General features: G+C 40.0%; 1 long non-coding RNA gene across 1 annotated transcript; it reads left to right on the top strand.

Moving 5' to 3' along the window:
- Positions 1-5,029: 5,029 nt before the first annotated feature.
- LOC133553977 (uncharacterized) lies at positions 5,030-7,429 on the top strand. The gene is made up of 3 exons (XR_009807036.1): positions 5,030-5,103; positions 5,334-5,463; positions 6,293-7,429. It is a non-coding gene; the product is annotated as an uncharacterized LOC133553977 (long non-coding RNA).
- Positions 7,430-25,442: the final 18,013 nt, after the last annotated feature.

The following is a 25,442-nucleotide window of genomic DNA, read 5'->3' as shown; positions in this document are numbered from 1 at the left end:
AGGACTGGGTTTTGGGACCCCTGTTGTTGAATTTGTACATGCTGCCATTAGGTCAGCTAATATGCAGCTTCAATGTGTTCTATTTCAATCAATCAATCAATCAATCAATCAATGTTTATTTATATAGCCCTAAATCACAAATGTCTCAAAGGACTGTACAAACCACTACGACTACGACATCCTCGGAAGAACCCACGTAAGGGCAAGGAAAACTCACACCAAGTGGGCAAGGAGAATTTCTATCACGACACAGATGACACTCAGAACTACGTACCACTGATGGCAGGTGACGTCAGCCTTTGTCACTGCATCACACAGATCAGTCGGTGAATGAAAAACAAAGCTAAACTCAGACAAAATCAATGTTTTTGACCTACAGAACCAAATAGAAACTATAAGGAGTCACCTTGAACCCCTCTCCCTGATAGTAAGAATTCGGGTTAGAAGTCTAGGTGTACTCAGACTTGATCTTTAATAGCCACATTAAGACAATAAGATCAGCAGATTTTTACAACCTAAAAAACATTGCCAAAACCAAATGAATAGTGCCCAAAGCAGACTTAGAAAGACTAATACATGTATTTTTCTCCAGCAAGGTGGACTATTGTAATTGCCTTCTCGTAGCTTTAAACGAGCTGTAAAGCAGCTTCGGTACATCCAAAATGGAAGTCTTGACTAGAACCAAGAAATATGACCACATTAGTCTTCAGAGAATATTCTTTAAAACAACTCTGCTTTAATACAAATCCTTTCATGGCCAAAGTAAATCTGGAAAGAGTGGTGCTCTTTTCTTCACTGAGAATACTTGGTGGCTATTTGCAGGGAGGTCAGCAGTTTGGTGATCTCTGGCATAAGGGTCAAGTCATCCTCTGTGAAGCTAGGCCGGCCAATTGGAGCCCTCGGTTTTACCCTCTGCAAGGTCAAAGCCACAGCACGGTGCTGTTCTCAGTAACGCTTAATCATCTCCAAGGAACTGTTCCATCGAGTAGAGACATCACCAATCGGCTTGCGGTGTTTTATGCTCACGGACTTTGCACTTCATTCAGCGTATCAGAGGCTTTGGTAATCTTGTGGAAATAGGTCACCATTCTCCTGGTTTTAATTAGAAGGTCTACAACCTGTTCCACCTGTAATGGTCTTTGGGATGAGAGGTTTAAGGTATGGGCAATGCATCTTATATGTGGATTCATTCCGGCACCCCTTCCTGCAAGGAACATGTTTTTGGCGTTATCAGTTACCAAGTCAGGCTTATTTGTAATGTTCTATTTGTTCTACATCGTGAATAAATTCAGCAGCACTACTTTATCAATGGTCTACTCGCCTGTTTTGGCCATGCCTTCTTTCTAATGTCCAACCATTTCTTTCATATTCCAGCCACCCACAGCATTAAAGGCCTACTGAAACCCACTACTACCGACCATGCAGTCTGATAGTTTATATATCAATGATGAAATATTAACATTGCAACACATGCGAATACGGCCGGTTTAGTTTACTAAATTGCAATTTTAAATTTCCCGCAGAGTTTCTTGTTGAAAACGTCGCGAAATGATGACGCATATGATGACGTGTGCTTATTGGTTGGAGGGGACATATTAGTCAAGCACCACTTACGGCTAAAAGTCGTCTCTTTTCATCGCATAATTACACAGCAATTTGGACATCTCTGTTGCTGAATCTTTAGCAATTTGTTCAATTAATAATGGAGACTATAAATAAGAATGCTGTTGGTGGAAAGCGGTGGATTGCAGCTGCCTTTAGCACCGAAACACAGCCGTTTTTTCTTTGTTTGTTGTGAAAATTTAACACAGAGCGGTCAAGCGAACATGTTTCTCTATGTCAACCAGCATGTTTTTGGATGGGAAAATTATGATATTAAGTCGGCTCTTACCGGAGATATCAGTGTATTACCGGACCTCCTCCTGCAGCAGCTGTCAAAAAAGGCAGCTGTGAGCTTGGCTCCTCCATGGCTTCCATCAAAGACACAGGCGTTCAACGCAGCCATCCGACTTTGAGGTATGACTTTACAATCTCACTAAAACACTATTAAAACAATAAGCAGATAAGGGATTTTCCAGAATGATTCTAGTAAATGTGTCTAATTACATCTGAAACGCTCACACTGCTGCCGCCCGGAGCTGTCGCTTTTTTATTTTTATTTTTATTTTTTGTGCTTCACTCTAACTTTTGTTATCCACAAATCTTTCATCCTCGCTCAAATTAATGGGGAAATTGTCGCTTTCTCGGTCCGAATAGCTCTTGCTGCTTGATGCTATGATTATAAACAATGTGAGGATGTGATGAGCCCTCACACCGGTGACGTCACGCGCACATCGTCTGCTACTTCAGGTACAGGCACGGCTTTTTTATTAGCGACCAAAAGTTGCAAACTTTATCGTCGATGTTCTCTACTAAATCCTTTCAGCAAAAATATGGCAATATAGCAAAATGATCAAGTATGACACATAGAATGGACCTGCTATCACCGTTTAAATAAGAAAATCTCAATTCAGTAGGCCTTTAACAGACTCTTAAACTCCACCCTGTTTTGCTCACTGGAAACATGAGAAAGAAGCACCTCCTAGTGATTTATGATGGGCCAGAGTGTCCAGATCTCTGGCACATGGCTAATATTTATATGATTTGCTTATTTATAAGGGGGCATGGTCTGGACATCAGCAATCAATTCCATACTTCATGGTGATGTAACAAATAAATCTGCTTGGATTAATGCATGCCCACACTCTAATCCAGTGGTTCTCAAAAGGGGTATGTGTACCCCTGGGAGTACTTGAAGGTATGCCAAGGGGTACGTGAGATTTTTATTAAAATATTCTAAAAATAGCAACAATTCAAAAATCCTTTATAAATGTATTTATTGAATAATACTTCAACAAAATATCAATGTAAGTTCATAAACTGTGAAGAAAAAAAATACAGCAATGCAATATTCAGTGTTGACAGCTAGATGTTTTGTGGACATGTTCCATAAATATTGATGTTAAAGATTTTTTTTTTTGTGAAGAAATGTTTAGAATTAAGTTCATGAATCCAGATGGATCTCTATTAAAATCCCCAAAGAGGGCACTTTAAATTGATGATTACTTCTATGTGTAGAAATCTTTATTTATAATTGAATCACTTGTTTATTTTTCAACAAGCTTTTAGTTATTTTTATATATTTTTTTTCTAAATAGTTCAAGAAAGACCATTAAAAATTAGCAATACTTTGTACTGTTATACAATGTAATAAATCATAAACTGATTACATAGTGCTGTATTTTACTTCTTTATCTCTTTTTTTTCCAACCAAAAATGCTTTGGTCTTATTAGGGGGTACGTTGAGAACCACTGCTCTAATACATCAGATTTTTTTTTCTTGCCAACGCTGATTTCTGCCAATTTTAACTTGTAAAGCCACGCAACTCTTAATAAGTAAGGCCCTTAGTCTCCTGAGGGTGCAGAAAGATGTGCACACAAAAATCCCACTCATGAGAGTCTTCATAAATTCACTGTAACAAGGGACCTTAGAGAATTTAAGTCCCTACCTTTAGTCAAAAGTGATTTATGACCCCCCATAAAACAATGATTTATGACCCTCAAGGTCAAAGGTCAATGATTTATGAGGGGTCAAGTTCAAAGGTTAATGATTTATGAGGGGTCAAGGTTAAAGGTCAAGGTTAAAGGTCAGGTTCAAATGTCAGGTTCAAATGTCAAGGTCAAGTGGGTGTGGCTTACCCGGAAGAGGGTGGAGTTAAGACCTGCGGTGGGAGTGGTTAAACCAGGAAGAGGGTGGAGTTTTAAACAGAAAGAGGGCAGAGTTAAGACCTGCGGTGGGAGTGGTTAAACCAGGAAGAGGGTGGAGTTAAGACCTGACAGGGAACAGAGGAGGGATCAGTTTTTTTAAGAAAGCAATGTCATCTGAGCAGCATGTGACCATATATTTGATAGTTTAAATGTTTACGATCGTTTGAAACAACTTCCAGATTTCGATGTATTGATGGTTGGGAATGTTACGTGTGGAGATGTGGACACGCACGCACTTCACACACACACACACACACACACACACACACACACACACACACACACGCAGAGGAGGTGGAGCTTTATACGTTAGCGTAAAGACTTTGTTCGATTCGGTCATGATTAGTGAAACGCCTGTTTCGATTTATAAAATAATAAAACTTACATTGACGCTCCGCAAAAAAGTCGAGTGTTTCTAAATCGTATTCAGATGCCGCCGACCGAATCTTTGCGTGAGAAATGGGATTTGGAAGGGGAGGGATCTTTTGGATTTGTATTCAGATACGAAATGGGGATATCTGCTTATTTCAGCTAAAAGAAAGAAGAGACGGAAGCCCTTTCTCGATATTTTCATCGTTATCTATCGTGGATTGGGAAGTTTTTGGTGGACACGCACACCACGCACACACACGCACACACACACACACTTCACACACACACACCACACACGCACCGCACGCACGCACGCACGCACGCACGCACGCACGCACGCACGCACGCACGCACACACACACACACACACACACACACACACACACACACACACACACACACACACACACACACACACACACACACACATTCGTACGCACTGAAACAACTTCCGTACCTCACGAAAACATATTTAAACAGATGGAAAAAAACTATCGCAGAACACAGTGTCACGTAGCAACTGGTCTTTACGGTCGTTTGAATCAACAGGTCAGTTTGGGGGACAAAAGGAGGGTTCAGTTTTTACTGACTTCCCATCTGACAGTTTAAATGTTTATGACCGTTTGAATCAACAGGACACGCACGCACACACACACACAACGCACGCACACACACACACACACACACACACACACGCACACACACACACACACACACACACACACACACACACACACACACCATTACCTCTGCTTTACCATGTTATTAGACATTGTTAACTCCATTTAAGCATTTAAACGTTAAAAGCATTACACTTGTACGACGATGTAATACCTTTTTTTTTTTTAACAGCCGATGACGACGAAGTGAAAGACGATGAACTTTGCTTAAACGGTCTTACAAAGTTGGAAGATGATTTTCGAGGTGTGTTTAAACCTTCAAATTATTTAATATTATGTGTATTCATTATTTAGTTTCATAGAGGATTTGCCGTAAGATCCTAACGCGATCGTTTTAACACAATCGCAGTCTGGTGAGTCAAATGATTCTCATTTTACAAGAAAAAAAACATGCGGTATACGATACATATATACATATATTTACTTACAGATTTTCCGTTTACATCTCTTGCTCACACTGGTCTCCCCTTAAAGCTGGCGGGTCCGTCAACGGCCGTTCCAGGCAGAGGAGAAGGCTTGATTGTGCCAAAGACTCCAGACATCGAATCCTTGCTCCGAGGGGAAATCATCGAAAACGACGGTGAATGTCCGACAGGCACCCGCTGTAAGTTTTTCTCGTTTTCTGTAAGCTTTTTAAGATTCTCAGGAGCTTTAAAGAGCTCCTCTCATTCCAATGTCTTTCGCTCAAATGAATTTCGCGCCTAAGGGGAATGGGCGGGGACTGATTCCGGAGGTGGGCGGTTGTTTCCGCCAAGCAACCTTCTGGTTGAAATGGAGTGTGGATCAAGATGGATCCCTACTCTATATTCTTTTATTTAACCCAATGTTTTTTAAATACGTGTATAATGCTTTATATCCTATGGGTTGTGAATTCCATCCTACAATATCTTCCAAGGAACCCAAAGAAATGTTACCACACCTCCCGCTTTATTTATTCTATAGATTGCCTGAACTATTTCATAAACTAAATCTTGTCTTGTTTCTGATGCTATGTTTTTTATGCTCATCAATGCACTGTTGGACTGCGAGCACACAACTACTTTCCTTGCTTTGTTTTCCTCTATCCAGTTAACTGCCATATAAATTGCTACCAATTCCCCCGTAAAAACAGATAGTTTATCACTGATTATTTTATTTAATACTATGTTTCCTTGTGGGATAACTGCTACAGCTCTTACCTTTATTTTTTTTTATATAGTTTTTGATGCATCCGTATATATCATATCTCAATCCATTTTTCTATCCGGTAACTATTTAAATTTCTATTCTTTAGTAATTGCATGTTTTCTTTTGGGTTATCAAACATCCACGGTGGTATTGCAGGCATTGGTACTGTAGGACTAACTTTAATATTGTCAATTTTAACTTTATTACATATGTCTCCTATAATCCACCCAAAACTATTATTTTTTGTTTTCTCTTTTTCTTGGCAGATTGGTAGCACTGGACAAGTCGGATATCCTTGCTTGGATCCTTTTAAAGTTGCCCGATAAACTGCTGAGAGTTGATCTCTCCTCTTGTCCAAAGGTTTTTCGTTCATTTTTACTTGTAATACTGGCACTAGGGTTGATGTAGTAGCTCCACAACATAACCTTAAAGCCTGTGACTGGATCCGGTCTATTTTCCCAAGTCATGTTTTTGAAGCAGATTGGTAAATAATGCATCCGTAATCAATAACAGATGGAATTAAAGTTATAAATATATACATGTATTGTTTTCAACGTTAACCTATCAGCCCCCCAATCATTACCCCTCAAAGACCTCATTATATTTAACACCTTTTTACTTTTTCCCCTATTTTTTTATTTTCCGGAAGGAACACTCCTGAAGGAATAAATAAAGTACTATCTAATCTAATCTAATCAAATCTATTTTGCTGATGTGGGTTGACTAGTTCATATTTTTATCAAACCATATTCCTAAATATTTAAATACTTGTACCTCTTCTATATTTTCACCTTAGAGTTTTTATTTGGAGCTTGTTTTGTACTTTTGTCTTTGTAAAATGTATGACTTTTGTCTTTCCAACAGAGAATCTTAAACCTCAAGCCGTTCCCCAGTCTTGAACATTATTTACCACTTTGTTAGTTTTTTGATTATTTCTTTTGACTCTAAATAATATACTAGTCTTTCATTAATCTTTTTTTTTTTCCATTACTTTTCCCCAAATTTATAATTTCCTGCCTCTTCTGGGTCTTACCCTGACTTGCATATTGGAATTGTTACCGCTAATTTTCCCCTCTGCCGGTCATTCTCCTTCTTCATATATCCTGTCATATCATTTCAAGACCACTTCTTTGACGATGCCACCTAAGTTTTTGATCATTTGATAACCCGCTAGGTCTTTCCCCGGTGACGTATTTTTAACCTTTTTCAAAATTCGAACCATTTCATTCAAAGAAAATGTCATATCCATAGTGTTGGTAAAGCTATTAACGTTGTCTTCCATCATTTCCCCAATATTTAAACTCATTGTTTTTTCTCTCTTTTGTTTTTCCACATTTCTCAAATTATCATTACTGTGCACTTTAACACATTTTTTTTGCTAAAGGTTCTGCTGTTTCTTTACCCGTGACTACATCTTCTTTGATAAATGTGGCACATCATCCTCTTTACCCTTCATTCCTATCTTTACGAATCGTTATATATCCTTTTATTATAAAGTTTAATTTTGGCTTCAGCCCTGTTTCTTGAATACAAATTATACGTGGTTTAGTTTTCATATTTTTAATATATCCCTTTAATTCATGTTCGGTTGCTATCAAACTTCTGGCATTCCACCGGACCATTAACAGGGTGTTGGAATGTGGTAACATGACTCCGTCACGTCTACTCTCCGTAGTACAGCTTGCACCCGGTACCAAGATAGTTCTTTCAACAACTTTGATGCTGCTTTGACAATTATTTTGATCTTCTCAGTCTTATTTTTACTTTCATTTTGTATCAAAGCTGAGTTGTGCTCTCTGGTTTATTTTGCAAATGAACCGACAGAACATGATCATGTACAAGACTCGCCTACCCACAATGCACTGCAGCCCAACGCTCCTGGTCGGATGTTTTTTTCGGGGTTCATGGAGAGATGCGGTAAAGAGTGGTAGCCAAGACACACGGTCACACACGGTCACACACGGTCACACACGGTCACACTCGGCAATTATTTTGACCTGGGGAGCAGATATAGAGGAAAAAATGTGTCTGGGGGGCCGGGATATCTGATTTTCAGGTACAAAAAACTTCACAATGACACAAAATAAACACAACAGTTAAACCTCACACTAAAATCAAGACATTGACTTGTACGTTCAAAAGACAGAATAGAACAAGTCAAGACATGCAATGCCATCTACAAAATGTTATGTAAATGTTAGTCATTACACACGCGGCTATGGTTTTGATGTATTTGTTACAGACATGTTTACGTCAAGTAACATCACATGGTTCCATTTGCACCTTTCAACAAATCTGAAAAGGAATATTAAGAAGTAAAACTTATATTTAATCCTACCTCTTCTCCGAGCACACGGTGACTGTACATACGGGTCGAAAAATGTTGACCTAATTCAGCATTTCTCAAAGTGTGGGGAATAGAGACATGACAGGTGGGGCGCGAGGAAAGGGAGGACATTTTTTATTTTTGATTTTTTTTTACTATGCTTTCATTTTCTATACACACTGTAAATCACTTTGTGATTCTGTCTGTGAAATCCGCCGTATAAATAAATGTAAATTACTTATTTTTCCTGTAGGCTTTAAATTTCTCGGCAGGAGCGAAAGTTTGACAGACATAGCAACAGTAACTTTTGCAGGCAGGGCTAAGAGGAACAAACTTTCGCGCGGATGGGTAGCAGGCTAATGTGCGGACCACAATTACACAAAATGGATACATTTGCAACTCGCACCTCAAAGGTCTGCGGAGAAACAAAAATATGACGGGTCTAATCAACCAAAAAGTCAACCTAAAAGAAAATATGGCGAAGGGTATCTTGCTCTTGGATTCACGGCAGCGGAGGTGGGGGCAGAGGAGAGACCCCTGTGTGTTCTTTGTCTAAAACGGCTAGCAGCAGACAGCATCAGGCCCAACAAAGTAAAGAGACAACTCGAGACCACACATGATGTCCAATAAATTGTTTTGTTGGGGCGATGGGGGTAGGTGGGCCTTGAGTCTAAAGTGCTGATGACAGAAAAAAAAAAAGTTTGAGAAGCCCTGACCTAATTGTACGGATCTCACTTTAAACGGCAAACCGATCATTTAAATGTTTTCACTTTGAATATGAAACGAGGAGTAAAATGTACAATGTACAATATTATCAATTATTTCACAAGGACATGTTTTAAGGATATTGTACAGTATAATTAAATCTAAAATGAATGTGATCACTTTCAGGATCATTTTATTTTTAGCCAGTAAACAACTGTTATGTACTTTTGAATCGGGTTTTCCCCTTTAAATAACAAAAATTATAGAATTTTACAATATTCATTATTATTAAATATTAAATGTGCCAACTAGTTTTACGGCATACATCATCCCCCCTTTACCCATTTGTTGAAAAGACGAAAGTTGATGCGAACGCCTACGTGCTGTCAGAAAACTAAAAGAAGAAGAATGCCTTTGTGCAATTACTGCTAATAAATCAATCAATAAAATGCATCAGTCAAATAGTACAGGCAACTTCGTTAACATGGAGCCACAGACAATTTCATTCAAAAAGTCCCAATTGCTAACATAAAGATACAACAACAAATAAAGGCAAAGAAAGCCTAGTAGGTAATTACAACAACAGACAAAGTATTAAAAATATCGGTCCAATAACTGCACAGGGATGGGCAGAGCCAAAACATGTGTAGCAAGTAAGCTGGAGACTGTTGACACTGAAATAAGGCTATATGTGGCACAGATACAAGATTTATAAACTCTACTTAAACCCCCACTTAAGAACTTTCAGTTTTGGTTTATATTGGCCGCACCAGTGAACCAAAGCGATGGCGTTTTCCCAAAAGGAAAACCACATTTACCATGAGGACTAGCGCATATAGCGTCCAACTGACACGATAATGCCACAATGATTCTGTATTACTGAACTTTCCACAGTAGGAACCTACATTCGTTTTCTACCACTTATTCCCTTTTGGGGACGTGGGGGTCGCTGGCGCCTATCTCAGCTACAATCGGGTGGAAGGAGGTGTACACCCTGGACAAGTCGCCCCCTCATTGCAGGGTCAACATAGACGGACAACATTCACACCAACCTACATATTTTACTCAAACCTTATATTTGCAGTTTGAAGTCACTGCATTGTTTTTTCCTTGTACAGTTCTTTTGAGTTTGTTGCGTGGTTGGTCAGTGTGGAACTGCAAAGTATCGCGCTGGTGGGTATTTATTGCTACCACACAAATTTCCAGTAGCTAAAATTAGTATTATTATTCTGATTTGAGCATTGAAAGTCACTTACTAGTTTAGCAGGAACAGATCCAAAGCAGCATTGGTCTAAAATCTCTTGTCTTTTGACCTCACGCAAGTTAGTGAAAGTCGTGCCATTGTTGATCCTTGATTGTCCCTCCCTTTTTTTTTTTTTTTTTTTGAAAACCCGATTCAAAAGTACATAACAGTTGTTTACTGGCTAAAAATAAAATGATCCTGAAAGTGATCACATTCATTTTAGATTTAATTATACTGTACAATATCCTTAAAACATGTCCTTGTGAAATAATTGATAATATTGTACATTGTACATTTTACTCCTCGTTTCATATTCAAAGTGAAAACATTTAAATGATCGGTTTGCCGTTTAAAGTGAGATCCGTACAATTAGGTCAGGGCTTCTCAAACTTTTTTTTTTTCTGTCATCAGCACTTTAGACTCAAGGCCCACCTACCCCCATCGCCCCAACAAAACAATTTATTGGACATCATGTGTGGTCTCGAGTTGTCTCTTTACTTTGTTGGGCCTGATGCTGTCTGCTGCTAGCCGTTTTAGACAAAGAACACACAGGGGTCTCTCCTCTGCCCCCACCTCCGCTGCCGTGAATCCAAGAGCAAGATACCCTTCGCCATATTTTCTTTTAGGTTGACTTTTTGGTTGATTAGACCCGTCATATTTTTGTTTCTCCGCAGACCTTTGAGGTGCGAGTTGCAAATGTATCCATTTTGTGTAATTGTGGTCCGCACATTAGCCTGCTACCCATCCGCGCGAAAGTTTGTTCCTCTTAGCCCTGCCTGCAAAAGTTACTGTTGCTATGTCTGTCAAACTTTCGTTCCTGCCGAGAAATTTAAAGCCTACAGGAAAAATAAGTAATTTACATTTATTTATACGGCGGATTTCACAGACAGAATCACAAAGTGATTTACAGTGTGTATAGAAAATGAAAGCATAGTAAAAAAAAATCAAAAATAAAAAATGTCCTCCCTTTCCTCGCGCCCCACCTGTCATGTCTCTATTCCCCACACTTTGAGAAATGCTGAATTAGGTCAACATTTTTCGACCCGTATGTACAGTCACCGTGTGCTCGGAGAAGAGGTAGGATTAAATATAAGTTTTACTTCTTAATATTCCTTTTCAGATTTGTTGAAAGGTGCAAATGGAACCATGTGATGTTACTTGACGTAAACATGTCTGTAACAAATACATCAAAACCATAGCCGCGTGTGTAATGACTAACATTTACATAACATTTTGTAGATGGCATTGCATGTCTTGACTTGTTCTATTCTGTCTTTTGAACGTACAAGTCAATGTCTTGATTTTAGTGTGAGGTTTAACTGTTGTGTTTATTTTGTGTCATTGTGAAGTTTTTTGTACCTGAAAATCAGATATCCCGGCCCCCCAGACACATTTTTTCCTCTATATCTGCTCCCCAGGTCAAAATAATTGCCGAGTGTGACCGTGTGTGACCGTGTGTGACCGTGTGTGACCGTGTGTCTTGGCTACCACTCTTTACCGCATCTCTCCATGAACCCCGAAAAAAACATCCGACCAGGAGCGTTGGGCTGCAGTGCATTGTGGGTAGGCGAGTCTTGTACATGATCATGTTCTGTCGGTTCATTTGCAAAATAAACCAGAGAGCACAACTCAGCTTTGATACAAAATGAAAGTAAAAATAAGACTGAGAAGATCAAAATAATTGTCAAAGCAGCATCAAAGTTGTTGAAAGAACTATCTTGGTACCGGGTGCAAGCTGTACTACGGAGAGTAGACGTGACGGAGTCATGTTACCACATTCCAACACCCTGTTAATGGTCCGGTGGAATGCCAGAAGTTTGATAGCAACCGAACATGAATTAAAGGGATATATTAAAAATATGAAAACTAAACCACGTATAATTTGTATTCAAGAAACAGGGCTGAAGCCAAAATTAAACTTTATAATAAAAGGATATATAACGATTCGTAAAGATAGGAATGAAGGGTAAAGAGGATGATGTGCCACATTTATCAAAGAAGATGTAGTCACGGGTAAAGAAACAGCAGAACCTTTAGCAAAAAAAATGTGTTAAAGTGCACAGTAATGATAATTTGAGAAATGTGGAAAAACAAAAGAGAGAAAAAACAATGAGTTTAAATATTGGGGAAATGATGGAAGACAACGTTAATAGCTTTACCAACACTATGGATATGACATTTTCTTTGAATGAAATGGTTCGAATTTTGAAAAAGGTTAAAAATACGTCACCGGGGAAAGACCTAGCGGGTTATCAAATGATCAAAAACTTAGGTGGCATCGTCAAAGAAGTGGTCTTGAAATGATATGACAGGATATATGAAGAAGGAGAATGACCGGCAGAGGGGAAAATTAGCGGTAACAATTCCAATATGCAAGTCAGGGTAAGACCCAGAAGAGGCAGGAAATTATAAATTTGGGGAAAAGTAATGGAAAAAAAAAAAGATTAATGAAAGACTAGTATATTATTTAGAGTCAAAAGAAATAATCAAAAAACTAACAAAGTGGTAAATAATGTTCAAGACTGGGGAACGGCTTGAGGTTTAAGATTCTCTGTTGGAAAGACAAAAGTCATACATTTTACAAAGACAAAAGTACAAAACAAGCTCCAAATAAAAACTCTAAGGTGAAAATATAGAAGAGGTACAAGTATTTAAATATTTAGGAATATGGTTTGATAAAAATATGAACTAGTCAACCCACATCAGCAAAATAGATTTGATTAGATTAGATTAGATAGTACTTTATTTATTCCTTCAGGAGTGTTCCTTCCGGAAAATAAAAAAATAGGGGAAAAAGTAAAAAGGTGTTAAATATAATGAGGTCTTTGAGGGGTAATGATTGGGGGGCTGATAGGTTAACGTTGAAAACAATACATGTATATATTTATAACTTTAATTCCATCTGTTATTGATTACGGATGCATTATTTACCAATCTGCTTCAAAAACATGACTTGGGAAAATAGACCGGATCCAGTCACAGGCTTTAAGGTTATGTTGTGGAGCTACTACATCAACCCTAGTGCCAGTATTACAAGTAAAAATGAACGAAAAACCTTTGGACAAGAGGAGAGATCAACTCTCAGCAGTTTATCGGGCAACTTTAAAAGGATCCAAGCAAGGATATCCGACTTGTCCAGTGCTACCAATCTGCCAAGAAAAAGAGAAAACAAAAAATAATAGTTTTGGGTGGATTATAGGAGACATATGTAATAAAGTTAAAATTGACAATATTAAAGTTAGTCCTACAGTACCAATGCCTGCAATACCACCGTGGATGTTTGATAACCCAAAAGAAAACATGCAATTACTAAAGAATAGAAATTTAAATAGTTACCGGATAGAAAAATGGATTGAGATATGATATATACGGATGCATCAAAAACTATATAAAAAAAAATAAAGGTAAGAGCTGTAGCAGTTATCCCACAAGGAAACATAGTATTAAATAAAATAATCAGTGATAAACTATCTGTTTTTACGGGGGAATTGGTAGCAATTTATATGGCAGTTAACTGGATAGAGGAAAACAAAGCAAGGAAAGTAGTTGTGTGCTCGCAGTCCAACAGTGCATTGATGAGCATAAAAAACATAGCATCAGAAACAAGACAAGATTTAGTTTATGAAATAGTTCAGGCAATCTATAGAATAAATAAAGCGGGAGGTGTGGTAACATTTCTTTGGGTTCCTTGGAAGATATTGTAGGATGGAATTCACAACCCATAGGATATAAAGCATTATACACGTATTTAAAAAACATTGGGTTAAATAAAAGAATATAGAGTAGGGATCCATCTTGATCCACACTCCATTTCAACCAGAAGGTTGCTTGGCGGAAACAACCGCCCACCTCCGGAATCAGTCCCCGCCCATTCCCCTTAGGCGCGAAATTCATTTGAGCGAAAGACATTGGAATGAGAGGAGCTCTTTAAAGCTCCTGAGAATCTTAAAAAGCTTACAGAAAACGAGAAAAACTTACAGCGGGTGCCTGTCGGACATTCACCGTCGTTTTCGATGATTTCCCCTCGGAGCAAGGATTCGATGTCTGGAGTCTTTGGCACAATCAAGCCTTCTCCTCTGCCTGGAACGGCCGTTGACGGACCCGCCAGCTTTAAGGGAGACCAGTGAGCAAGAGATGTAAACGGAAAATCTGTAAGTAAATATATGTATATATGTATCGTATACCGCATGTTTTTTTTCTTGTAAAATGAGAATCATTTGACTCACCAGACTGCGATTGTGTTAAAACGATCGCGTTAGGATCTTACGGCAAATCCTCTATGAAACTAAATAATGAATACACATAATATTAAATAATTTGAAGGTTTAAACACACCTCGAAAATCATCTTCCAACTTTGTAAGACCGTTTAAGCAAAGTTCATCGTCTTTCACTTCGTCGTCATCGGCTGTTAAAAAAAAAAAAGGTATTACATCGTCGTACAAGTGTAATGCTTTTAACGTTTAAATGCTTAAATGGAGTTAAACCAATGTCTAATAACATGGTAAAGCAGAGGTAATGGTGTGTGTGTGTGTGTGTGTGTGTGTGTGTGTGTGTGTGTGCGTGTGTGTGTGTGTGTGTGTGTGTGTGTGTGCGTGCGTGTGTGTGTGTGTGCGTGCGTGTCCTGTTGATTCAAACGGTCATAAACATTTAAACTGTCAGATGGGAAGTCAGTAAAAACTGAACCCTCCTTTTGTCCCCCAAACTGACCTGTTGATTCAAACGACCGTAAAGACCAGTTGCTACGTGACACTGTGTTCTGCGATAGTTTTTTCCATCTGTTTAAATATGTTTTCGTGAGGTACGGAAGTTGTTTCAGTGCGTACGAATGTGTGTGTGTGTGTGTGTGTGTGTGTGTGTGTGTGTGTGTGTGTGTGTGTGTGTGTGTGTGTGTGTGTGTGTGTGCGTGCGTGCGTGCGTGCGTGCGTGCGTGCGTGCGTGCGTGCGTGCGTGCGTGCGTGCGTGTGTGTGTGTGTGTGTGTGAAGTGTGTGTGTGTGTGCGTGTGTGTGCGTGTGTGCGTGTCCACCAAAAACTTCCCAATCCACGATAGATAACGATGAAAATATCGAGAAAGGGCTTCCGTCTCTTCTTTCTTTTAGCTGAAATAAGCAGATATCCCCCATTTCGTATCTGAATACAAATCCAAAAGATCCCTCCCCTTCCAAATCCCATTTCTCACGCAAAGATTCGGTCGGCGGCATCTGAATACGATTTAGAAACACTCGACTTTTTTGCGGAGCGTCAATGTAAGTTTTATTATTTTTATAAATCGAAACAGGCGTTTCACTAATCATGACCGAATCGAACAAAGTCTTTACGCTAACGTATAAAGCTCCACCTCCTCTGCGTGTGTGTGTGTGTGTGTGTGTGTGTGTGTGTGTGTGTGTGTGTGTGTGAAGTGCGTGCGTGTCCACATCTCCACACGTAACATTCCCAACCATCAATACATCGAAATCTGGAAGTTGTTTCAAACGATCGTAAACATTTAAACTATCAAATATATGGTCACATGCTGCTCAGATGACATTGCTTTCTTAAAAAAACTGATCCCTCCTCTGTTCCCTGTCAGGTCTTAACTCCACCCTCTTCCTGGTTTAACCACTCCCACCGCAGGTCTTAACTCTGCCCTCTTTCTGTTTAAAACTCCACCCTCTTCCTGGTTTAACCACTCCCACCGCAGGTCTTAACTCCACCCTCTTCCGGGTAAGCCACACCCACTTGACCTTGACATTTGAACCTGACATTTGAACCTGACCTTTAACCTTGACCTTTAACCTTGACCCCTCATAAATCATTAACCTTTGAACTTGACCCCTCATAAATCATTGACCTTTGACCTTGAGGGTCATAAATCATTGTTTTATGGGGGGTCATAAATCACTTTTGACTAAAGGTAGGGACTTAAATTCTCTGACCTTTTTAATTTACAATGAGAATAAAAAGTAAATCAATTTCCTCACCTAAAACCAAGCTGAATCCTCAGAGAGACCTTAATTCAAAGCAACTACTTACATAATTAAAACACACTGTTAGAAAAAAATAATTAATACTCAACATTTGCGAGGATACATTATGATTCATGTGCGGTGACAATATAATGGAATGCGAACAGAAGCTTATTTGGTGTGTAAGGCATTTCCTCCCCAGTGAGAAATTTAACTGAATCTTGCCTTGCATTTACAATTGATTGCACTGAAGCCCTTATCCTAACGCAAAATGTTTTTATTTTTTCACATAGACCTCATATCCGTGTGCCTGTTCTCATTTGCATATTTTTTTTACTGTGTGCATAAATGATTGTGGTGAATGGTGGTGGTGGAATCTGTGTAGTGTTTGTGTGATGGATTTGTATGTGATTAAATGATTGTGGTGAATGGTGGTGGTGGAATCCGTGTAGTGTCTGTGTGATGGATTTGTATGTGATTGTTTTTAGAAAGTTTCCTTGAACAGACTAGGAAAAAAAACAACAATAGTTTTCTTTATATGTTTGCTGCAGAAACACCTGCAACGTACTGCAGTCTCTCCTGAAGTTCTACAGATTGCTCATGATGCCCCCATCTCCAGAGAGTCCTAACCAGGTCAGCTCCAGGTTACACTCAGGTCAGAGCTGGAAAACAGCAATGCATCATTCGCAGTTTGTGAAGTTGACTTTTTTCTACAGTTGCCTGGGCACACATATGGCCTTCTTACATGTACTTTGTTCATTAAAATCAGACCTCCTTTGGGTGGAATTCTCTGCGGGGCAGTCCAAGCAGATGGCTAACTATTGACATGCAAGAAAGCTAACTGACACAAGACCGTCATATTTCATGTTCCTGGCATGGAAAAGTAGCTACAGGAGTTTAAAATGAACTGTTAAATGTTTCATCTGTGTTTATTGATACATTGTGAAAAGGCATAAAACTGAATCTGTGTACAAACCCCGTTTCCATATGAGTTGGGAAATTGTGTTAGATGTAAATATAAACCATATTCAGTTGAATATGCTACGAATACATATTTGATGTTTAAACTGATAAACATTTTTATTTTGCAAATAATCATTAACTTTAGAATTTGATGCCAGCAACACGTGAAAAAGAAGTTGGGAAAGGTGGAAGTTAATACTGATAAAGTTGAAGAATGCTCATCAAACACTTTTTTGGAACATCCCACAGGTGTGCAGGCTAATTGGGAACAGGTGGGTGCCATGATTGGGTATAAAAGCAGCTTCTATGAAATGCTAAGTAATTCACAAACAAGGATGGGGTGAGGGTTACCAATTTGTAAGCAAATTGTAGAACAGTTTTAGAACAACATTTCTCAATGAGCTATTGCAAGGTTTTTTACAATCTACGGTCCGTAAATCATCAATAAGTTCAGAGAATCTGGAGAAATCACTGCACGTAAGCGATGATATTACGGACTTTTGATCCCTCAGGTGGTATTGCATCAAAAACCGACATCAGTGTGTAAAGGATATCACCAAATGGGCTCAGGAACACTTCATTAAACCACTGTCAGTAACTACAATTGTTCGCTACATCTTTAAGTGCAAGTTAAAACTGTACTTTGCAAAGCCAAACCCATTTATCAACAATATCCTGAAACGCCGCCGGCTTGGCTGGGCCCGAGCTCACCTAAGATGGACTGATGCAAAGTGGAAAGGTGTTCTGTGGTCTGACGAATCCACATTTCAAATTATATTTGGAAACAGAGGACGTGGTGTCCTCCAGAAAAAAAGAGGACAATAACCATTCAGATTGTTATAGGCGCAAAGTTCAAAAGCCAGCATCTGTGATGGTATGGGGGTGTATTAGTGCCCAAGGAATGGGTAACTTACACATCTGTGAAGGTACCATTAATGCTAAAAGGTCCATACAGGTTTTGGAGCAACATATGTTGTCATCCAAGCAACGTTATCATGGATGCCCCTACTTATTTCAGCAAAACAAGTGTTACAACAGCGTGGCTTCGTAAAAAAAAAGACTGCGGGTACTTTCCTGGCCCGCCTGCAGTCCAGGCCTGTCTCCCTTCGAAAATGTGTGGCGCATAATGAAGCGTAAAATATGACAGCAGAGACCCCGGACTGTTGAACCACTGAAGCTCTTCATAAAACAAGAATGGGAAAGAATTCCACTTTCAAAGCTTCAACAATTATTTTCCTCAGTTCCCAAACATTTATTGAGTGTTGTTAAAGGAAAAGGTGATGTAACACAGTGGTGAACATGTCCTTTCCCAACTACTTTGGCACTTGTTGCAGCCATGAAATTCTAAGTTAATTATTATTTGCAAAAAAAAATAAAGTTTACAAGTTTGAACATCAAATATATTGTCTTTGTAGTGCATTCAATTAATCATAGGTTGAAAAGGATTTGCAAATCATTGTGTTCCGTTTATATTTACTTCTAACACAAATTCCCAACTCATATGGAAACGGGGTCTGTACATTGTTTGCTTTAAAGCAGGGGTCCCCAAACTACGGTTCGCCAGCGTCCAAAATCCGGCCCGCAGGAAGTCCCAAGTAGACAAAACAAAAGTTTTTTTATTTTATTCTTAATTTTTTACTTTTTATATTTTCCTTTGTTTGTTTTTTATTGTAGCAACATGGTGTTTAACGTTTTGGAGACTTGTGTATGCGTGTACATGTTAATATATAAACTAGAGATAGGCACCAGCGCCCCCCGCGACCCCAAAGGGAATAAGCGGTAGAAAACCAGCCTGGCCCACGGCCAAATTGTTTTAACCCAATGCGGCCCCCGAGTCAAAAAGTTTGGGGACCCCTGCTTTAATGTTTACCAATACTTTGTGCAAATCAATTTAGAACCCCCCTCCTGGACCCACTGCAGTTCGCCTAGAGAGCGAACAGGTCTGTAGATGATGCAGTGAACCTGGACCTCCACTTCATCCTGGAGCATCTGGACTCCCCAGGAACCTACGCGAGGAACCTGTTTGTGGACTTCAGCTCTGCCTTCAATACCATCCTCCCTGGACTGCTACGAGACAAGCTCTACCAGCTCAGCGTTCCAGACTCCCTCTGCAGTTGGATCAATGACTTCCTGACGGACAGAAGACAGCACGTGCGGCTGGGGAAGATTGTCTCGGACAGTCGAACCACGAACACTGGTACTCCTCAGGGCTGTGTACTTCCCCCCTGGCTCTTCTCCATGTACACAAACTGCTGCACCTCCAGTCACCAGTCGGTGAAACTGCTCAAGTTTGCGGACGACAGTACTCTCATCGGGCTCATCTCGGATGGCGACGAGTCTGCCTACAGGAGAGAGGTGGACCGGCTGGCGTCCTGGTGCAGCCTCAACAACCTGGAGCTGAATGCCTAGAAAACAGTGGAGATGGTCATGGACTTCAGGAAACTCACAGCCCCATCATCCCCCCTCACCCTGGTTGACTCTCCCACCCCCGTCTCCATTGTAGACTCCATCCACCACCGTCACCCAGGACCTCAAGTGGGAGCCGACCATCAGCTCCCTCATCAAGAAGGCCCAGCAGAGGATGTACTTCCTGCGGCAGCTGAAAAAACTGAAAGTGCCGACTGAGATGCTGGTGCAGTTCTACTAAGCAGTCATCGAGTCCATCCTCACCTCCTCCATCACCGTGTGGTTCCCCGGCGCCACACTCCGGGACAAGCATCGACTGCAGCGCATGGTACGTGCTGCTGAGAAGGTGATTGGCTGCAAACTCCCAACCCTCCAGGACCTGTTCTCCTCCAGGACCAGTAGGAGTGTGGGTCGGATCACAGCTGACTCTTCTCACCCTGGACACATAATATTCTCCCCTCTTCCCTCAGGCAGGAGACTATGGTCCATCCAGACCCACACCTCCCGCCACCTGAACAGTTTTTTTCCCTTCGGCCAACAGACACGTGAAAAATAACACAATCTGATAACTCATTACAGCTCATGTTATTCTATTCTATGTTATACTGTATGTATTTTATGTTGCACGATTGTACCGGGTAAAATTCCTAGTTTGTTTACCCGTTCTAAAACAATGGCAATAAATACTTTTCTGATTCTGATTCTGATTCAATGTCATTTCAATCAATCAATCAATCAATGTTCATTTATATAGCCCTAAATCACTAGTGTCTCAAAGGGCTGCACAAACCACTACAACATCCTCGGTAGGCCCACATAAGGGCAAGGAAAACTTACACCCAGTGGGGCGTCGGTGACAATGATGACCCAGTGTGACAATACAATCCTGTTAAAGTACACATTAGATTTAAAGTACTTCTGTTCATGTGAATACAGTAGATATTGTAGAGCAGGGGTGGCCACACTTTTTCTGCAGGCGATCTTCTTTTCAATTGACCAACTCGAGGGGATCTACCTCATTTATATATATAATTTATATTTATTTATTTATGAAAGAGACATTTTTGTAAACAAGTTAAATGTGTTTAATGATAATACAAGCATGTGTAACACATATAGATGTCTTTCTTTCACGAAGACAAGAATATAAGTTGGTGTATTACCTGATTCTGATGACTTGCATTGATTGGAATCAGTCAGTAATGATGATAACGCCCACATTTTCAAATGGAGGAGAAAAATAGTTGTCCTTTCTGTACAATACCACATGAAAGTGGTTGGTTTTTGGCATCTAATTCATCCAGCTTCCATACACTTTACAAGAAAAACATTGGCGGCAAATTCCGTAGCTTGCTTGATTGACATTCACGGCACCCGAGGGTCTTGTGAGATGACGCTGGCTGCTGCCAGTTCATTATTATGAAAAAATGACAGAGAGGAAGGTGAGAAACACTTTTTATTTCAACAGACTTTCGCGCCGTCCCTTCCGTCAAAACTCTAAAGGCCGACTTCACATTTCCTATCTTCACAATAAAAGCCCTGCTTCATGCTGCCTGCGCTAACAAAATAAGAGTCTCGGAAAGCTGGCGTGCACATCACGGGAAAATCGTGAGGGTTGGCAAGTATGTTTTATATACATGCAGTCTGTATGAATGTAATCTAGTAATACGTAACATGCCATATTTACATATTTCAGTCATTTCAAACATATGGCGGCGCATTATTTGTTTGCTTATTTCTTCGACAACATCACTGATTACTACTCACTGTAGACTTCATGAGAGTCAAGCAACAATAAAATGTCACTTACTGTACAATGTCTGCTCTCAGTGGGATGCCGACCGTTACGATGTTGATATATTCACGTTTAGATGAAGAATGACTCATATTCTTCGCAGAGAATTAAGGGTGTTGGAACCAAGCGTCTTTTTTTGTGTCTTTCTCTCAATTGGCAAAGTGAAATTAAGTGAAGGGAAGTGAATTATGTTTATATAGCGCTTTTCTCTAGTGACTCGAAGCGCTTTACATTGTGAAAACCCAATATTTAAGTTACATTTAAACCAGTGTGGGTGGCACTGGGAGCAGGTGGGCAAAGTGTCTTGCCCAAGGACACAACGGCAGTGACTAGGATGGCGGAAGCGGGGATCAAACCTGGAACCCTTAAGTTGCTGGCACGACTACCCTACCAACCGAGCTATGCCGGTTGGTAGAGTGTTTGTATAAAGTATAAAGTTGACCAACTCGTCTGATAATGTCCTCATGCTTTTACTATCATTGTGAGAGGCGTTATTTTTGATGTCGAATACATTTCCACTTGCACCGAGGTGAGAAAGCAGCTTACCAGCTGATGTCAATATTACAACACAGGCTAGTTGGCTCTCTGTGATCGCGGCGCCGCTATAAATTGTTTGTAAAAGTGCTTATAATAACAATATCACTAATACTTAGTCAATATTCAAGTCACAAAATGTAAATGGGTTATATTTGGCTGGTTTGTGAATGGTTATTTATTGGATTTTATAGGCAAAATAGAGGAGCTCCTAATGACTGCGCTGTAAGTGGATTTTTATTAACTTGTATTTAAAGGCCACAGAAACCCACTACTACCGACCACGCAGTCTGATTGTTTATTTATCAATGATGAAATATTAACATTGCAACACAAACACAGCCAGTGTTTCCTCGTTTAAGATTCCCGAGGGTGAAGCTTAACTATGGAACAGAGCGGTCAGGCGAACATGGCTCCCAACCACATGTCAACCGGCAGGTTTCGGTGAGAATATTGTGGTAATAAGTCGGCTCTTACCGTAGTTATGAGCGGAGCATGCGTCCTCCTGCAGCTGCTACGGACTATTACCTCCTCCCACCTGAGACACTGGCGGTCACCACACCCGTGGCCACACCCCTCCGAATTTCAGGTACTATATAATCTTCCTAAAACACTAGTAACACAATACGCAGATAAGGGATTTTCCAGAATTATCCTAGTAAATGTGTCTAATAACATTTGAATCGCTCCCACTGCCCCTCGCCTTTTAATTTTTTAAGTTTTTTTTTTCTTCTAGTCGTTCACTCTCACTATCCTCAGCCACAAATCTTTTATCCTCGCTCAAATTAATGGGGAAATTGTTGCTTTCTCGGTCCGAATCGCTCTCGCTGCTGGTGGCCATGATTGTAAACAATGTCAGGATGTGAGGAGCCCTATAATTAATATTTAGAATGCATCAAAAAAAATCCATCCGTCGTCATGTCTTTCATAGTAATAAATGTGAACGATTGGCAAAAATTAAATAAAAGTGCAGTTACCCTTTTAATATGCTTCACTAATCAAACACATTTTATACTGTAAACTCTATAGGTGCAAATGAATGTTAATGAAACATGAAACTCAAGCAGTTAGTGGGATTATGTGGCTCCCCAGACCACTGGATCTTCCTGGCAGTCCAAGATGGCTTGTACAATGACAAGATGGTTTCTCCATGATTAATCCACTTAATCCACACCGCTAGCCTTTTATCTTTATCGTAACATTTTACAGTCAAATATTAACTCACCTCGCTGAACGTTTTGAGGCCAGATTTTTTAAAAGTTGACTGTCAAAGATAGTGCTGCTGTAGCTACACAGTAACAGCAGACATTGTACAGTTAGTGATATTTTATTATGAAGTTCTCATGAAGTCTGCAGTGAGTAATAATTAAGTGATGTTGTTGATGGAAACTGCGAACATAGTGATGTGTTTGCGAAATTAATGCACCGCGGTATGCTTAAAACGTGGAAAATTGGTAAATATGAAATGTTATTATAAATGTTATTGTTATTACATTACATATAAACCTGGCAGTGTGTAAATAAAACCTTGATGGAAGTGTTTGGATACGCGACTGCCATAAGCTCCATTGTAGGCATAGTTTTAATCACATTTATTTACTAAATAAAATGCGTAAAAAAAGAAATACATAGCCACTTAACCTATACCATGCCTTTTGTTCTCCCTTTTGCCGCTCTCACGCTGGCAGGTGTAATTTTTTGTATCTCCTAGTGCAGCATTAAAAGGATCTTTGTTTCCCTGTGTGTTGGTCCTTTTCTGCATTGTGGAGGTCATGCACCATGCCAGCGCATGACATGAACCAAAACTAAAATTTCATAATTATTTCTGGTAACAAAAACATGCAGACATGACAATGATCTTCCAAACAAAATGTTAAAGGCCTACTGAAATGAGATTTTCTTATTCAAACAAGGATAGCAGGTCCATTCTATGTGTCATACTTGATCATTTCGCGATATTGCCATATTTTTGCTGAAAGGATTTAGTAAAGAACATCGACGATAAAGTTCGCAACTTTTGGTCGCTAATAAAAAAGCCTTGCCTGTACCGGAAGTAGCAGACGATGTGCGCGTGACGTCACGGGTTGTGGAGCTCCTCACATTCTCACATTGTTTACAATCATGGCCACCAGCAGCGAGCGCAATTCGGACCGACAAAGCGACGATTTCCCCATTAATTTGAGGGAGTATGAAAGATTCGTGGATGAGGATAGTGAGAGTGAAGGACTAAAAAAAAAAAAAAAAACAAGGTAGTGGGAGCGATTCAGATGTTATTAGACACATTTACTAGGATAATTCTGGAAAATCCCTTATCTGCTTATTGTGTTACTAGTGTTTTAGTGATATTATATAGTCGTACCTGAAAGTTGGAGGGGCGTGGCCATGGGTGTTTTGACCGCCAGTGTCTCTGAAGGAAGCCACGTTTCTCGACGAGGTGCAGCGAGGGTAGCCGGTTGGGCCGGGCTGAGTTTTTTCCCCCCTTCCTCCACGGTGGAAGCATCCTAAGTTCGGGCGGCTGGTCGAAGGAGGCAAGAGACTCCGCTGCTGCCTCTTTGACAGGTGCACAAGGAACAACGCAAGCTCTGCTCATGTCTACAGTAAAAGCCGACTTATTACCACCATTTTCTCTCACCGAAACCTGCCGGTTGACATGTGGTAGAGAACCATGTTGGCTTGACCGCTCTGTTCCATAGTAAAGCTCCACCTTCGGGAATGTAAACAAGGAAACAGCAGCTGTGTTTGTGTTGCTAAAGGCAGCTGCAATACACCGCTTTCCACCTCCATCTTTCTTCTTTGACTTCTCCATTATTAATTGACCAAATTGCAAAAGATTCAGCAACACAGATGTCCAGAATACTGTGTAATTATGCGGTTAAAGCAGATGACTTATCGCTGGGATCGGGCTGGAACAAAATGTCCACTACAATCCTTGACGTCACGCGCACACGTCATCGTACCGCGACGTTTACAACAGGATACTTAAGCGAAATTTAAAATTGCAATTTAGTAAACTAAAAAGGCCGTATTGGCGTGTGATGCAATGTTAATATTTCATCATTGATGTATAAACTACCAGACTACGTGGTCGGTAGTAGTGGGTTTCAGTAGGCCTTTAATAAATGTGTTAATTATTAAAAAAATAAATTGATCATTAATATTGTTGATATTATAAAGTTAAAGTACCAATGATTGTCACATACACACTAGGTGTGGTGAAATGTGTCCTCTGCATTTGACCTATCCCATTGTTCACCTCTGGGAGGTGAGGGGAGCAGTGAGCATCAGCGGTGGCCGCGCCCGGGAATCATTCTTGGTGATTTAACCCCCAATTCCAACCCCTGATGCTGAGTACCTAGCAAAGAATTAAGGGGTCCCATTTTTATAGTCTTTGGTATGAACTCACGACCCACCGGCGGACACTCTTACAAACATTGCCACCTGCTCATTTCCTAACTTAAATCACCATTAAGAAATGGTAGTTGCTCAAATGTGATCCATT

Source organism: Nerophis ophidion, linkage group LG06 (assembly GCF_033978795.1).
Source record: "Nerophis ophidion isolate RoL-2023_Sa linkage group LG06, RoL_Noph_v1.0, whole genome shotgun sequence".
In the NCBI taxonomy this organism is placed as follows: domain Eukaryota; kingdom Metazoa; phylum Chordata; class Actinopteri; order Syngnathiformes; family Syngnathidae; genus Nerophis; species Nerophis ophidion.
Note: the sequence above shows the minus strand (reverse complement) of the source record. Positions and strands in the feature narration are given on the sequence as shown.